The sequence below is a fragment of the Felis catus genome, chromosome D1 (assembly GCF_018350175.1).
Source record: "Felis catus isolate Fca126 chromosome D1, F.catus_Fca126_mat1.0, whole genome shotgun sequence".
Taxonomy (NCBI): domain Eukaryota; kingdom Metazoa; phylum Chordata; class Mammalia; order Carnivora; family Felidae; genus Felis; species Felis catus.
The window spans coordinates 77,406,412-77,420,829 of NC_058377.1; the positions used below are offsets into that span (position 1 = coordinate 77,406,412).

Here is a 14,418-nt window from a genome sequence, read left to right on the forward strand (position 1 = left end):
AGCAAGGATTTTGAATGTGTGAAAGGAAAATTTTTCCATGAATATTTATGGGAAACCCTGCTCTGCATGAGTGAAAATGGTAACGACGTGCTGTTGATAATCAAGTTGGTTTGTTATTTGTACGTAATAACTTAGAAATGGGGGAGGGAAGGAGGAAGCCCTACACTTTATTAAATAATCCAGACATTGGATTATTTAAATGTTGTGTTTTGTATGCCTTGGCTCCTTCCATTTTCCATCATACTGGGATCAGATTTTCACTTCATTATAACCCCATATCTGAGTGGCTTCACTCTCCAGAACAAAGACAAACTTTCTTCGCTGGATACGGATCACATTTCAGAAGTAATTTTTTAAAACTAAGTGTCATTGGGGCACCTGCGTGGCTCAGTTGGTTAAGCAACTAGCTCTTGGCTTCAGTTCAGGTCATGATCTCATGGTTCGTGGGTTCGGGACCCACTTCGGGCTCTGCGCTGACAGTGCTCATATGCACACACTGTCCCTCTCTCTCTCTCTCAAAATTAATATGTAAACTTTAAAAAAAACTATTAAAAAATCTAAGAGTCATAATTAACAAAATCTAGTGTCATGTAGCTTCAATTTGCCTTTTAAGGTCCCCTTTCTGAAACTCAGGTGATAATGACCAATTGGCAGTTCTGATCATGATAAAGTAGATATAAGGATGTTTATTAGTTTCCTGGGGCTGCCATAACAAATTGTGGCAAACCAGTGGCTTAAAACAACAGAAATTTCTTGGAATGCCTGAGTGGCTCTTGGGCATCCCACTTCGGCTCAGGTCACGATCTCACGGTTTACGGGTTCAAGCCCAGTGTTGTGCTCTGGGCTGACAGCTCAGAGCTGGAAGCCTGCTTCTGATTCTGTGTCTCCCTCTCTCTCTGCTCCTCCCTGCTCTCACTCTGACTCTCTCTCTCTCAAAGTAAATAAACATTTAAAAAAAAAATAAAAACAAAGCAAAAACAGAAACAGAAATTTCTCGCCTCACATTTCTGGAAGCAAGAAGTGCAAAATCAAGGGTTGGGAGGACCACACTCCCTCAGGAGGCTGTTGGGGAGAATCTTTCCTCCATTCTTATAGCTTCTGGTGACTCCAGGTATTCCTTGGCTGTGACTGCAAAAATCCAATCAATGGCTTTATTTTCACAAAGCTTCCTCCCATGTGTCCATGTCATCTCCTCATCTGTCTCTCTTAAGGACATGAGTCATTGGGATTTAGGGCCTGCCTGGCCCTAGGATGGTCTCATCTCGATTCTTCATTTAATCATATCTGCAAAAACTGTTTTTCCAAATAGAGCCACATCCATGGGCTCTGGAGGTTATGACGTGGAGCTATCTTCTCAGTAAGGACCACCGTTTGATCCATTATAGTATCACAACTATTGCCTTTTATGACTAAAATGCTGTATTGCCCAATAACTAAGACAGGCAGGTTGATCAACAACTACAAAATCTGAGTCTATTTAATCTTGAGGTCCTCCTTCAGATAACTTGTAGACTTTTAACGTTTTTTTTTGTTTTTTTTGGGGGGGGGGGACAGAGAGAGACAGAGCATGAACGGGAGAGGGGCAGAGAGAGAGGGAGACACAGAATCGGAAACAGGCTCCAGGCTCTGAGCCATCAGCCCAGAGCCCGACGCGGGGCTCGAACTCACGGACCGCGAGATCGTGACCTGGCTGAAGTCGGATGCTTAACCGACTGCGCCACCCAGGCGCCCCAATAACTTGTAGACTTTTAAAGCAGTACCCAAGCCCTTGCTCTACAGACCTATGGGTAACTTTTGTATGAAGTTATGTGAAGCCATTAAAATAGTTGCAACTATTATTAATATATTGAAATAGTATAAATGGGATGAAAGCAGAATTAATATTATCTGACTGCCACATGGGGAAGAAACAAAAAACAAATGGGTACTGAAGAAGAAGTGGAAGAAAAATACAACAGTTAGCAGTGGTATGTACCGTGTATTTTCATGAACTTCTGTGTGGTGTAGGTCATGCATTGCACAATTAACTAAGGATAAATTTTTATATTTGTATTTTTTCTGTATTTACATTAAAAAATAATGTGTTTAGGGCCGTCTGCCTGGCTCAGTTGGAAGAGTGTGTGACTCTTGATCTTAGGGTCATGAGTTTCAGCCCCACACTGGGTGTAGAGATTACTTAAAAAAATTTAAAAAAGACCTTAAAAAATAATGTGTTTTCTTCATAGAGAGATAGACACAGTTAAAAGGAAAACTCAGAAAACATGGAATTGTAGAGCGAGTCAGGGCAAAGCTTAGGTAGTTTCTAGCTCTGGTTCCCTCCTTTTTTTTCTTTTAATTTTTTAATGTTTTTTTTTTAATTTGTTTTTGAGAGAGAGAAAGAGACAGACAGAGAGAAAGAGAGACAGAGCGCAGGCAGGGGAGGGATAGAGAGAAGGGGAGACACAGAACTTGAAGCAGGCTCCAGGCTCTGAGCTGTCAGCACAGAGCCTGATGCGGGGCTCAAACTCACAAACTGTGAGATCATGACCTGAGCCAAAGTCAGACGCTCAACGAACAAAGCCACCCAGGTGACCCATGTTTCCCTCCTTTCTATAACATCCCTTGCAGAAGGACAATCTATGTCTACATCTACTTGGAAACATCTGGTAACAAAGACTTTCTTCCTTTACAAACTAACTCCTTCTGGTACTGAATGTCACTAATAGTGTAAAAATTCTCCTGAATTGTGCTCAACTGATAACTGCATTGGAAAATCTTTCTTGCAACTTTTCCATTTATTATGGATGAAAAATGTATGGGACTAAGACCCAGGAAAGAAATTAAGGCTAAGCTTCACCACTAAGCAGTAACATGATGTTCAATTTGCCTCTCTGTCTCACCATCTATGAAACAAAGGAGACTAAATGGTCTCTATGGTTCTTTTTGTTTCACACATCCCCTAAAATTCCTGAGTACTGAGGAAATAGTTCTCTATCTACATGACTTTGATCAAATTATATAATCATTCTAAGTTTCAACTCAGAGTCATCTACATAACAATATGATTTAAAGCAAAAAAGAACCACATACCTTAATATGAAGAATATAGTGTTTGACTGCAGAGATTCTAAGGCCAGACTGCTGAGTTCAAGTTCTAGCTCCATTTTCTGGCTGTGTGATATTAGGAAAATCACTCAACCTTTCTGTGCTTCTGTTTCTTCATCTAGGGGGAAAAAAAAAGGATACAGTAACGGTTCTTGTCTCACAGAGTTTTGAGAATTAAATGAGTTGATACATGGAAAGCTCTTAGAAGAGTCCTTGCTACCTAGACAGTGTGCAATGTAAGTGCTGCCATTATTATTCATAAATCCTGAAACTGGTTGAAAATTATGTATTCACATATTGCTTTTCCTTTTTCTATCTAATTGTGTGGCATTGGTAATTTGTTCCCTGCTTTGGAAAGTTTGATTCATAGCAAAGAAAACAAAATATCTGTCACTGACAATTTTTGTTATGGATTCATACTCTAACCATAGTATTTTTCAAAATTAAACATTATTTCATTTTGCTTACATTAGTAGAAAATGTGGGGAAAAATCTTTTTGTTTTTAATGTTTATTTATTTTTGAGAGAGAGAGAGACAGACAGACAGACAGAGTGCGAGTGGGGGAGGGGCAGAGAGAAAGATAGGGAGACCTAGAATCTGAAACAGGCTCCAGGCTCTGAGCTGTCAGCACAGAGTGCAACATGGGGCTCGAACTCACAAAACAGTGAGATCATGACCTGAGTTGAAGTCAGATCCTTAACCGACTGAGCCACCCAGGCACCCAGAAAAATAAAAAGCTTTTGATTGGGAAAGCCATCACATATATAAAGACAGGCTTTTTATCGTACAGCTTCAGTTGAGATGTATAGTAAGAATTATACACTTTTTACTTATATAGTTAGATTTATATATGCCATTTTACTTTTGTTTCCTGTGTCTCATATCATTTTTTTGTTTTTTCTATTTCTCTTTTGTGGCTTGCTTTTGCATTAAGTGAGTATTTTCTAGTGTAATGTTTATATTCCTTTAATAATATTTTTACTATATATATTTTAGTTATTTTCTTAGTGGTTCCTGTAGGGCTTACCCCATAAATCTAAATTTACCAGACTCTGGATTTATGCTAAATTAATCCCAGTGAGATATAGAAACATTGTACCTTTATAGATCTACTCCCTCTTACCCTTTTCATGCTATTATTATTATATACATTGTATCTATTTATGTTGCAAACTCAACGATACATTGCTATAATCATCACTTTACTTAAGTATGGTGTCCTAGAAAATCTAAGAGAAGGGAGAGCAAGCAGGTATTTGTAACATTTGTTATATTACTCTTATTACCTATCATTTCTGGTTCTATTCATTTATTTCTGCAGATCTGAATTTTCTTAATCCAGTAGAGCTTTGCTCCCATCCACCTCCTTTGTGCTATAAGTCATAACCTGAGTTACTTCTTTAAGTATGTTTTTTTTTTTAATTATTTGAACACATTTATAATGGCCGTTTTGAAATCTGTTCATTTCAACATCTGGACCTTCTCAAAGGTTTCTGTTACCTGTTCTTTTCCCCTCTAGGTATGAATCACTTTTCTGTTTCTTTGTATGCCTTGTAGTTTTTTGGTTGAAAAGTGGACATTTTGAATAACATATTGTAGCAACTCTGGATATTGATTCCCACCCAACGCTCACTTTCCCCACCCCTGACTCTGAAGCTTGCCATTGCTGTTTGCTAGCTTATTTGTTTAGTGACAGCCTAGACTGTTTTAGCTTAGTCTACTTCCCTCACAATGTTAGCCCTCCCTTATTCCTCAGGATACAGTCTTGGTGTGTTTGCTCTGAGCTACCCTTGGCTGCCATTTTCCCTGATCATAGGCAGCTGTTAGGCTCCAATTGCTGGCTGATTCTTTATTGTTTTTGACAATTCTCTGGGTCATAAATTACTGTTCAGTCTGATTCAATTAAATGTGGGCTCCTTTGGAAGGGTTGAGGTCACTATTTGAGGTTTACTCTGAACCCTCAAGGGCTTGTTTCAGCTGCCTCTTTCCCTGGCTCTCTTTAGCAAACTAGTTGGCCTATGGTTTGCCTTACACTTCTCATGGAACTGTGGGCTTCCTCTTAACTGCTTACTACCCAAGTCTACATTTTTTTTCCTGATTTCCTTGAGGCTTGAATTTGAGAAGAGCTTTTTGGAGCTCTCTGTTCTCAAGGCCTAGCTATAATCCTGGGCAGAATCTCTGAGTCCAGGTGATGGGGGTAGGGACACTGGCCTACTTCTCTCTAAATGGCATTCCTGCTTTAAAGGCAGTGTTCAACTCCAGAATCCCAGAGGAAGAAGTTCCCGGAAATGCTGTTTTTTAATTTTAATTAATTAATTTATTTTTATTTATTTATTTTTTTGAGAAAGAGAGGGAGAGCACAAGTGGGGGAGGAGCAGAGAGAGAGAGGGAGAGAGAGAATGCCAAGCAGGCTCCATGCTTTCAGCATAGAGCCCAACACGGGGCTCAATCCCATGAACTGTGAGATCATGACCTGAGCTGAAATCAAAAGCCAGATGCTTAACCCACTGAGCCACCCAGGCACCTCCCACAAATGCTGTTTTAATTAGAATGTAGTGGATATTCCATTGTCTGCTCAACATCTGAACACAATTCCTTAAACTACGGAATCTTCCATTTCTGGTGTCTTGGTAAGAAGCAAGGCCCTCACTGCTCACTTATAGTGGCTGAAAGCTAGGGCCTGGGTGTGTGACTTGGTCTTATTTAATTGAACACTTTGAGTAAATGGCACACAGAAGAAAAGACAATTGAAAATTTAGTTCACTGCTAGTGGTATCATGGGTCCAGCAGTATTAGTCAGTACCAGCTCTGGCCCTCAATGCTGGCACTCAATCTCCAACAGAAGCTGCAGTGATACTTTAAGTAGGTGGTTCCAATGATGTTATTTTTGTTGGTGTTCTGGCCACCTATTTGGTCTTTGGCCATATTACTAAGGCTCATCTTCTCCTCCTTCCCTTACCTTTTGTGATCTCCATCATATTTTTCCTATTAATTCCATCCCTGTTTCCATTAACCAAAGACAGTTTCTATTGTTTGCAACCAAGAACCAAGATGTATACAACAGGGATTGTGAATGTCCCTCAAGGAAAACCATTTGCCATGGCTACAAATTTTGAAGTTCTAGTTTGACACTTGAAATACTAATGATGGAAGAAGAACTAAACAGGAAAAGTGTCTCGCAGCTGGAGAGAACAGTGCTTGTTGCTCAGACATAGGAGATGCTGAGAAAGTAAAAAGAAAGAGAAAGCTCAGATGGAAGGGAGGAGCATCACTTCCAGCTCCTGACGATCCCTTAATTTAGCCCTTGCTCATTTCTAGCATAAAAAAACACACATTCTGCTCAAAGAAGTCTCTTTTGGTTCCATCAGTTACTCTTTCAAAACATGAAAAAAAAAAGGTCCAGGAAATTATTTAAGAATAACTTTTTTCTCCTCTAAATATATATACTTGCAAAAAGCAAATATGCAAGAAAATAATGTCATGGTGATTTTTGCAAGCAGTAACTCATAAATGACTTTGAAATATTCAAGAAAAGGTATAAATTCAATGCTCTAGCTACACATCAAGACTGCTTATGTGCTTTAAGCCCAACCCCCAAATATGGAAAGTAAATGACTAAATATTACTGAGAGCCCAGGACACATGATGGGTTCGAACATAAAACAGAATCCCACAGCATAGCCAGGAAACAAGTGGCTCCTTTGCAGGAAAATTCGTTTCAACAAAAATCCTAGGCCTGATTAAAATGTTTCCCAAGTTCAAAGACAGGAGAGATAGATGGGGCTGCACACTGTAGATATGGACAACTTATCAGAACCGTTACCATTCTGTTTGGAAGCATTAGGCCAAGTGCAGAAAAACTCTGCCTCATCTCTCATGATGATTTGCTATATTTATCTGGTAGGCAAATGTTTTTTGGATTAAAGTTGCTTCACAACCAGAAGATTTATCTTAAATGCCATTTCAGAGAAGGCAATTTTTAACTTCCCAATGTTTCAGATAAATAAAAATGATTTCTAATTCTTGTAAAATGCACTTTAACTTCTTGACATGTCTTTACATCCATTACATCATTCCAGCCTCAAAATAACCTGTGAGGTAGTTAGGGATGGGAAGGAGAAGATAATGTTCTTACTGAGTGCCTATGACATACCAGGTAACATATATTTTATGTAATTTCACCCTCACTGCAGCTCATTTATTATCTTTAATTTATATATGAAGACTGAGAGAGGCTAAGTGGTTGCTCTAGTTCATTCAGATCACCTGACTTAGGTCACCTGACTTCCAAGTCTATGACACTTGCCTCAAATTGTTGTGGTGCCTCCTGGTCTACCTAACAGAAAAATAAAGTTTGGTGCCCCATGTTTTTCTGTGCTCCCATTGGAAGAATGGCTTTGCCTCTGAGTGGATAACTATGGAAAATGGATTCCACCCACAGAATAAACAACTAGACTGGGAAATCAAAGAGACAAGGTCTGAGCGACAAAGATAACGGAAGATATTACACGGAGGATATTTCAAATCCCATTAAAGAAGGTGTGATAAGGCCAAGTCCAATCAGGCTGTTGGGCTTTTCCTGGTACCCCCTAAATAGGAGAGACTCTAGAACCAAAATTACAAATACTCCTGATCAGTGACCTTGGGCAAGTTACTTAGACTTTCTAGGTGTCAATGTCCTTATTTACAAAATCTTCTTCAAATTAACTCACTGATTTGCAGTCTGAGGTATAAGAGGACCTGAGAGAGTTAGGAGGCCTGGAAATTAGGAATATGGGTGGCACAAGAACTGACAAGAATGTGAAATCTCTGAAGCTCTCTCACTTCTCTGCTTGAAGCCTGTTCTTGCCACATAATATTCCTTTCGTCTCTATTCCAGGTGTCCATCCAGTTCCTCTCTCACTAATCCCAGGTATGGATCATGGATGTACACCCCAACTCACTAAGACTTTTGCTGGGAAGCTTCCAGAGATTGGAACACCTAGGGAGTTTAGGGAAGGATAGAGAAATTATGTGTCTACGCAAGTTTGAGGTGCAAATCTTCCCATTGATATCTGGGTTTTATCAAGGTACTCCCAGTGAACAATAAGACTAGAATTAAATGAATTTTGCTCCCTTCATTTTTTCCTTGCCACTGCCTCACTAATTCCCCAAGGGAAGCCTAACAATTTGGCCCTCCGTTGTGATTCCTATCTGAGAAACCCAGAGATATAATGAAATATAGACCTTAAATATCATATTTAACTGTTAATCCAAGGTCACTGGATAATGCTTAGAAATTACAAAAACCAAGAAAGAGTTACCAAAGATCTGATACAAGTACAAAACGTAATGTAGACATATATGGGTATGCATGTGTGTGTGCATGTGTGCATATATATCCATAATATACCAAAACTGAGAAAGCCCCTCTCCACCAAACAACTTGACCCAGGTTGATAAATCATTACATACCCATGCTTTGTTGCTGCAAAATATCTAAACACACACTCATTCCAGCTCTGTGACTAGACTTCACTGTGACCTTGTGCAAATCTTATCACCTTTCCAGGTGTCACATTCCTCATCTACAAAATGAAGAGCTTGAACTAATTTATTTCTGAAATAGTTGATAGCTCCTCAAATCTGAAAATAACTTCTCTGTTACTCAAGCCCATATTATTTCCAAACGAAAAATCAAGTGCTGCTCTTTTCCTCATTACTAAACAAATTATCTTTATGTTCAGTAAGTGAGAGAAGTACAGAAAATACATAAATTTAGGACTGTGTTTTTTTTTAACTATCCAAAAGATTCTTAAGTTATATTCACTGAACTCCACAGGTGGTAGCAACAATTTATAAGTAAATAGTATGTTTTTTTGTATAAGACAAATACCTTCACCTCAGAAGTTTATTCTCTGCAGGTTTCCCAGGTCATAGGATCTGAAGATTCAGCAAAGTAGACTATCCGGAACAATTCTTTACATGGAAGTTCAATTCCAGGCAATCAAGGTTTGAACTCAGGCTTCTATATTAAAAAGAGCAGCTCTCAGGGAGTATACCACTTCAGGCTGTCGGACTTGATTCTGAAAAAAGAGTGCAAAGTAACTGTCCACTGTGAAGTATGCACTTGAAAACATGTCCCCATCATTGTCCTTATTTAACTCTTTCTTTGTATATAATTCTATATATCATAAGCACCCTGGGTTTGGTTTTGTTGCTATATTTATAACCATCCTTTTTAAGGCCCATGGAAGGGACCTCACTGACCCTTCCAATAATACAACTATGTTGTGGGCTTTGAGTCTCCTTTTTGCTTTACAGGAAGTCACTGGTGATAAATTGCAGAAGAGGATGTAAGAGTTTCTCCTCTAATCCTTCCATGGCCCAGCTGTGCGTTTTTCACATGAGAATGAGAAACCTCTCCTGATCCTAACACAACCCACCTGTTCATGATAAAATCCCAGGGGCATTAGAAACTGTTCATTTTTCTGCTCAAAATATTTCCAGTACTTGAATCATCTACATTTCAGTGTTCTAAGCAAATTCCACACTACTTGGTTAAGTATACATTTCCAAGGGAAGTACCTAGAAAACTAACTTGTTTCAATGTATAAACTCTGATATTAAACAGTCACTAAAAAGTCAAACAATGTTCTAAGCAAATTCCACACTACTTCATCTGTGACTTGTTTCAGTGTGTGAACTACGATATTAAAAAACCACTTAGGGACACCTGGGTGGCTCAGTCTGTTAAGCATCCAACTTCGGCTTAGGTCATGATCTCAAGGTTCACAAATTTGTTCCTCACATTGGGCTCTGTGCTGACAGCTCAGAGCCTGGAGCCTGCTTCAGATTCTGAGTCTCCCTCTCTGTCTGCCCCTCCCCTACACATGCTCTGTCTGTCTGTTTGTCTCTCTCTCTCAAAAATAAATAAACATTTAAAAAATCATTTAAAAATCATATTGCCTTATCATTACATATTGTTTACTGTTCATAAAAGAAACAATGGCTTATTGTTTTTAGCCCATTAAGACAACACAAAGTTCACAGAAATGAACTTTAATAGAATGTGTGTTTGTTGTGCATATTAAGAATCAAACTCATAAAAATACAGGAGTTGGAAAATTTGGGTTCAAGCGTTTGTTTTGCAACTAATGCATCAGTTGCCATTCACCAAATCACCCAGTCCCTCTAGAACACTGTTCCCTCATCCATAAAAGGAAGGGAATTTGGGAATTCTAAGTACTCTTCAGTTCAGACTCACTAGGATTTTTCTTCTCATCCATTGGTCTATTCACATGACAAGTTAGGTCTTCTGGACAGTTTTCAAAGGGAAAAAGAAGTACATTGAAAGATTCTAACACAAAAGGAAGAATAAAACGGTAACACAGGACACTACAAAATGATAGCAAAAGAGAGGCAATTCACTCACTTTGGGAAAATAGCAAGAGAAGAAGTGAAGTAGAAATGCATCAGGGGTTGGCAGTACTTGTTAAAACTAAGCAACAGGATTCCAGTTGGAGGGTGGGCAACATTTTGGGACAGATGACATGGTAGAGGGAAATGTTCACAATATATAAGCTCAGAGATGGTGATTTGAGGACCTTGAACAGATGAGCCAAATGTGCAAGAGTGTGCTACAGAAGAGGGCAGTTTTGCATCTATAGAAAAATGCATTTCAACACTTCTTTTCTTCCCCCTTCCCCAGCACACCCAGCTTGGAGATTCTAATATTCTCTATTAACAAAGGATAACTCCTGAGATCAGAGGCATCTTAAGCCCCAGAAAGTTTATCATGAAGTGTCTCTAGCCTTGACAAAACTCACCTCGATTCAAGAATTCATTTCTCAGGAGGCTGGTCAATGGGTCAGAGTAGAATAATCCAGAAGTTAAGATTTTTCCTTCTTAAAGACCCATACAATCATAGTGGCTCTCTAAAAAGCAGAAACTCTGAGCTCTAGTGGGATATTCTCTGAAAAGCAACTGTGCACTATGTTCCTTGGTCTTCCAGATTGACTTATAACTTCCAAACATGGTTTTAATAGCTGAATCCCAACTATTGTTAATGGAGAGGGATTCCAATAGCAATGTTATGGAATGGATCAAGCATAGAAAATGTTCTGAAATGCAGGGGTTTGGATGGAGTTTTAATTCACATTCGACAATCCCAATTTTAATTCTGGGTTTTCTCCAAGCCACTTATCTCCAGTACATGAAACTTCTAAAATGAAGACCTATGGAAACTTTCTACTAGGACATATTAGAAAGAAAAATGACATCATGAGGATTTAAATATGGAAAAGACATTTTAAAGCTTGGTGCTATTAGACCAACCAGCTATCATCATCTGTTACATGGCTGAGAGCTGTAGCATGGTCTAGAGGATGAGAAATAGAATGAGGCAAGTAGAAGCCTTTGTTCCAATTCCACCTGTTATTAGCTCACTGAGCTCTTTCTTACAAGTTGAGCTGGTTTCAGCTACCATTTTTAAAGTATTATTATTATTAAAAGAATTAGTAGACTTCTAGCTTCACAGGAGATGTATATGGAATAAGTTGATGTTTAAAAAGTATATTGAGGGGCATCTGGGTGGCTCAGTTGGTTAAGCCTCCAACTTCAGCTCAGGACATGATCTGGCAGTTCGTGGGTTTGAGCCCTGCATTGGGCTTTGTGCTGACAGCTCAGAGCCAGAAATTGCTTCGAGTTCTGTGTCTCCCTCTTTCTCTGCACCTCCCCCACTTGCCTCTCTCTCTCTCTCTCTCTTTCTCTCTCTCAAAAATGAATAAACATTAAACATTTTTTTAAAAATTAAAAAATAAAAAGTATATTGAAAATATGTAATGTTCCTTTGTTTTAAAAGTTACTGTAGGATAATGTATTTCAATCTGAGGAATTTACACATTTTTACAAGTACTTCTTTTGGAGGCTTAAAATCTCCCTTCCTGTCAGGAAGATGGAAATGAAGTATACTTCACGTTTTTAGGTGATGTGGCTAAATGTAGTTTCTCTTTATTGTTGTTTAAGCAAGCTCTATCTATACTCTGGTTCAAAAATTCACAATCTATAGGAAACAAACTCCAGAAAACAGAGTTGTATCTATTTTAAAAGCAAGAAAAGATAAACAGCAACTCCAAATGTTCCATAAAATCACACTATTTCAAGAGATTCATTCATCTCACAAATATTTTGGGTTGTAATCAAAAGTAATCTTGTTCTCTAGTAATTTCTACATGTATCATAGAATTGAAAAACCATTTAGACCAGAGAAAATCTTATTCAGCCACTTCCACATGGTGTGCATTCCTCCAAAGAACCACATCTCCTTGCCCAAACCTTCCAATCCAGGATAACAAGCCATGTGTTCATGCAGGTCACAATCATTAATATAGAAACATATATCTAGAAATAAATCTTACTCAATCTCTTAAGACCTCTGGGCACAAATAAAATGTCCCTTGCTTGGACTATTCTACCTCTTCTGTACAGAACTTGAGCCATTAAGACCCCTTCTACCACTGCATCCCAAGTCCATGCCAAGCTTATGTTTCCTTTCATGGATAGAGGGCAGTTCAATAAATAGAGACACAACAAGAGTAGGGAGAGTAATCATTCTATCTAGGAAATCATTGACTTGGACAAGACTCCCTGAAACTCCAGTGGGAAACAACTAATTTTCCTCCTTGCATGATATGTTTATATTCATTCACTCTTTCATTTAATAACTGTTTACTGAAAACCTACTATGTATTAGACTCTGTCTTAGGCTTTAGTGGTACAACATTGGCAAAGATATTTCCCTCACTTGATAGAGTTTATGGTCATCCAGTTTGGCAAAAAGAAAACTAAATAGTCCAAGTGCAATTCGGTATGATACATGCTGTGTTAGGTTGGCCTTTTTGCCATTACGATCTTAGTGCTGGGCTTGACATATGTGGCCATCTTATGTTGAGGTATGTTCCTTCTATACTCAGTTTTTTGAGAGTTTTTTTTTTATCATGAATGGATATTGTATTTTGTCAAATTTTGTTTTGCACCTATTAAGATGGTCATATGAATTTCCCTCCATTTTAATAATGTGATATATCACATTTATCAACTGGCATAGTTGAACCATCGTTGCATAAGGAATAAATCCCACTTGATCATAGTATATGATCATTCAAGACACTGTTGAATTTGTGCTAATATTTTATTGAGGATCTTTGCTTCTATGTTCATTAGTAATATGGCTCATAATTTTCTTTTCTTGTAGTGTCCTTCTTTGGCTTTTGGCATCAGGGCAATGCTGGCCTTGTAAAATGAACTGGGAAGTGTTCCCTTTTCTATTTTTTTTTTAAGGTTTATTTATTTATTTAGAAAGAAAGAGACTGCGAGCAAGGGAGGTACAAAGAGAGAGGGAGAGAGAGAATCCCAAGCAGGGTCTGCACTTTCAGCACAGAGCCCAATGCAGGGATCTACCCCATGAACCATGAGATCATGACCTGAGCTGAAATCAGGAGTCAGATGCTTGACTGACTGAGCCACCCAGGTGCTCCCCCCAACTCATCTATTTTTTAAAATAGTTTAGGAAGGGTTGATATAAATTTTTCTTGAAATGTTTGGTAGAATTCATCAATGAAACTATTTAGTTCTGGTTTTTGTTTATTAGGAGGTTTTGATTACTGCTTCAATCTCCCAATATGCAGAAGCCTTTCAGGTGGTCTCTGGCTATGTCTAAAAGGATGTTGCTCCATGTGTAGCTGTCTATTCACTGTACACATGGGAGGAGGGAAGTTCAGTAGGCTCCGATGTTGACATTTGGGTCCCTACTCTCTCCATTCTCTACATGACCTCAGTCCTTTAGGACAGTGTAAGAAACGTTAAGTTTGGGTCTGCTTTAAAGAGAGTATATACATTTTACTGAATGCCAGAATTCAGAGTTATTAAAGCCAGACAAGCATATCTAGACAGCAAATTATATGCATACAGGGTCACTTGACATGCACTCAGGGAGAGCTAGATTCTTGCCCTAACTTGATTATGATATTGTGATAAATGGCTATTCATGCTTTAAATAATGATTAAGGTCTCTTTTGTTCCTAATCTTTTTTGAATTTTCAAATATTATACTTTCAAATACAAATAACTTTATGTATTGCCTACCAGTTTTAGAAATGTTCAGATAGTGGAAAAATCTTGCTTTGTTTAATTGAAAGTAAGCCAATGTAGTATATAGGTCACCCTGAGAGCTTTCTGCATGAAGTTTAAGATTTCAAATTGCTCTGTGGCACTGCAGGTGTATTTATGGGTACAGAGCTACTCCTAGCCAAATGTCTGAGCAGTTTCTATAGGGGACCTTTATCTACTTCCTG

At 38.5% G+C, this 14,418-nt stretch overlaps 1 long non-coding RNA gene across 1 annotated transcript in view; it reads right to left on the bottom strand.

Moving 5' to 3' along the window:
- Positions 1–2,546: 2,546 nt before the first annotated feature.
- The window catches only part of LOC123380543, a 110,478-nt gene continuing 98,606 nt past the window's right edge, over positions 2,547–14,418 (bottom strand). Inside the window, exons 2-3 of the long non-coding RNA XR_006586449.1 lie at positions 8,961–9,150; positions 2,547–3,202 (exon numbers count right to left, since the gene is read on the bottom strand). This is a non-coding gene — a long non-coding RNA (uncharacterized LOC123380543). The remainder of the gene's footprint in view (positions 3,203–8,960; positions 9,151–14,418) is intronic.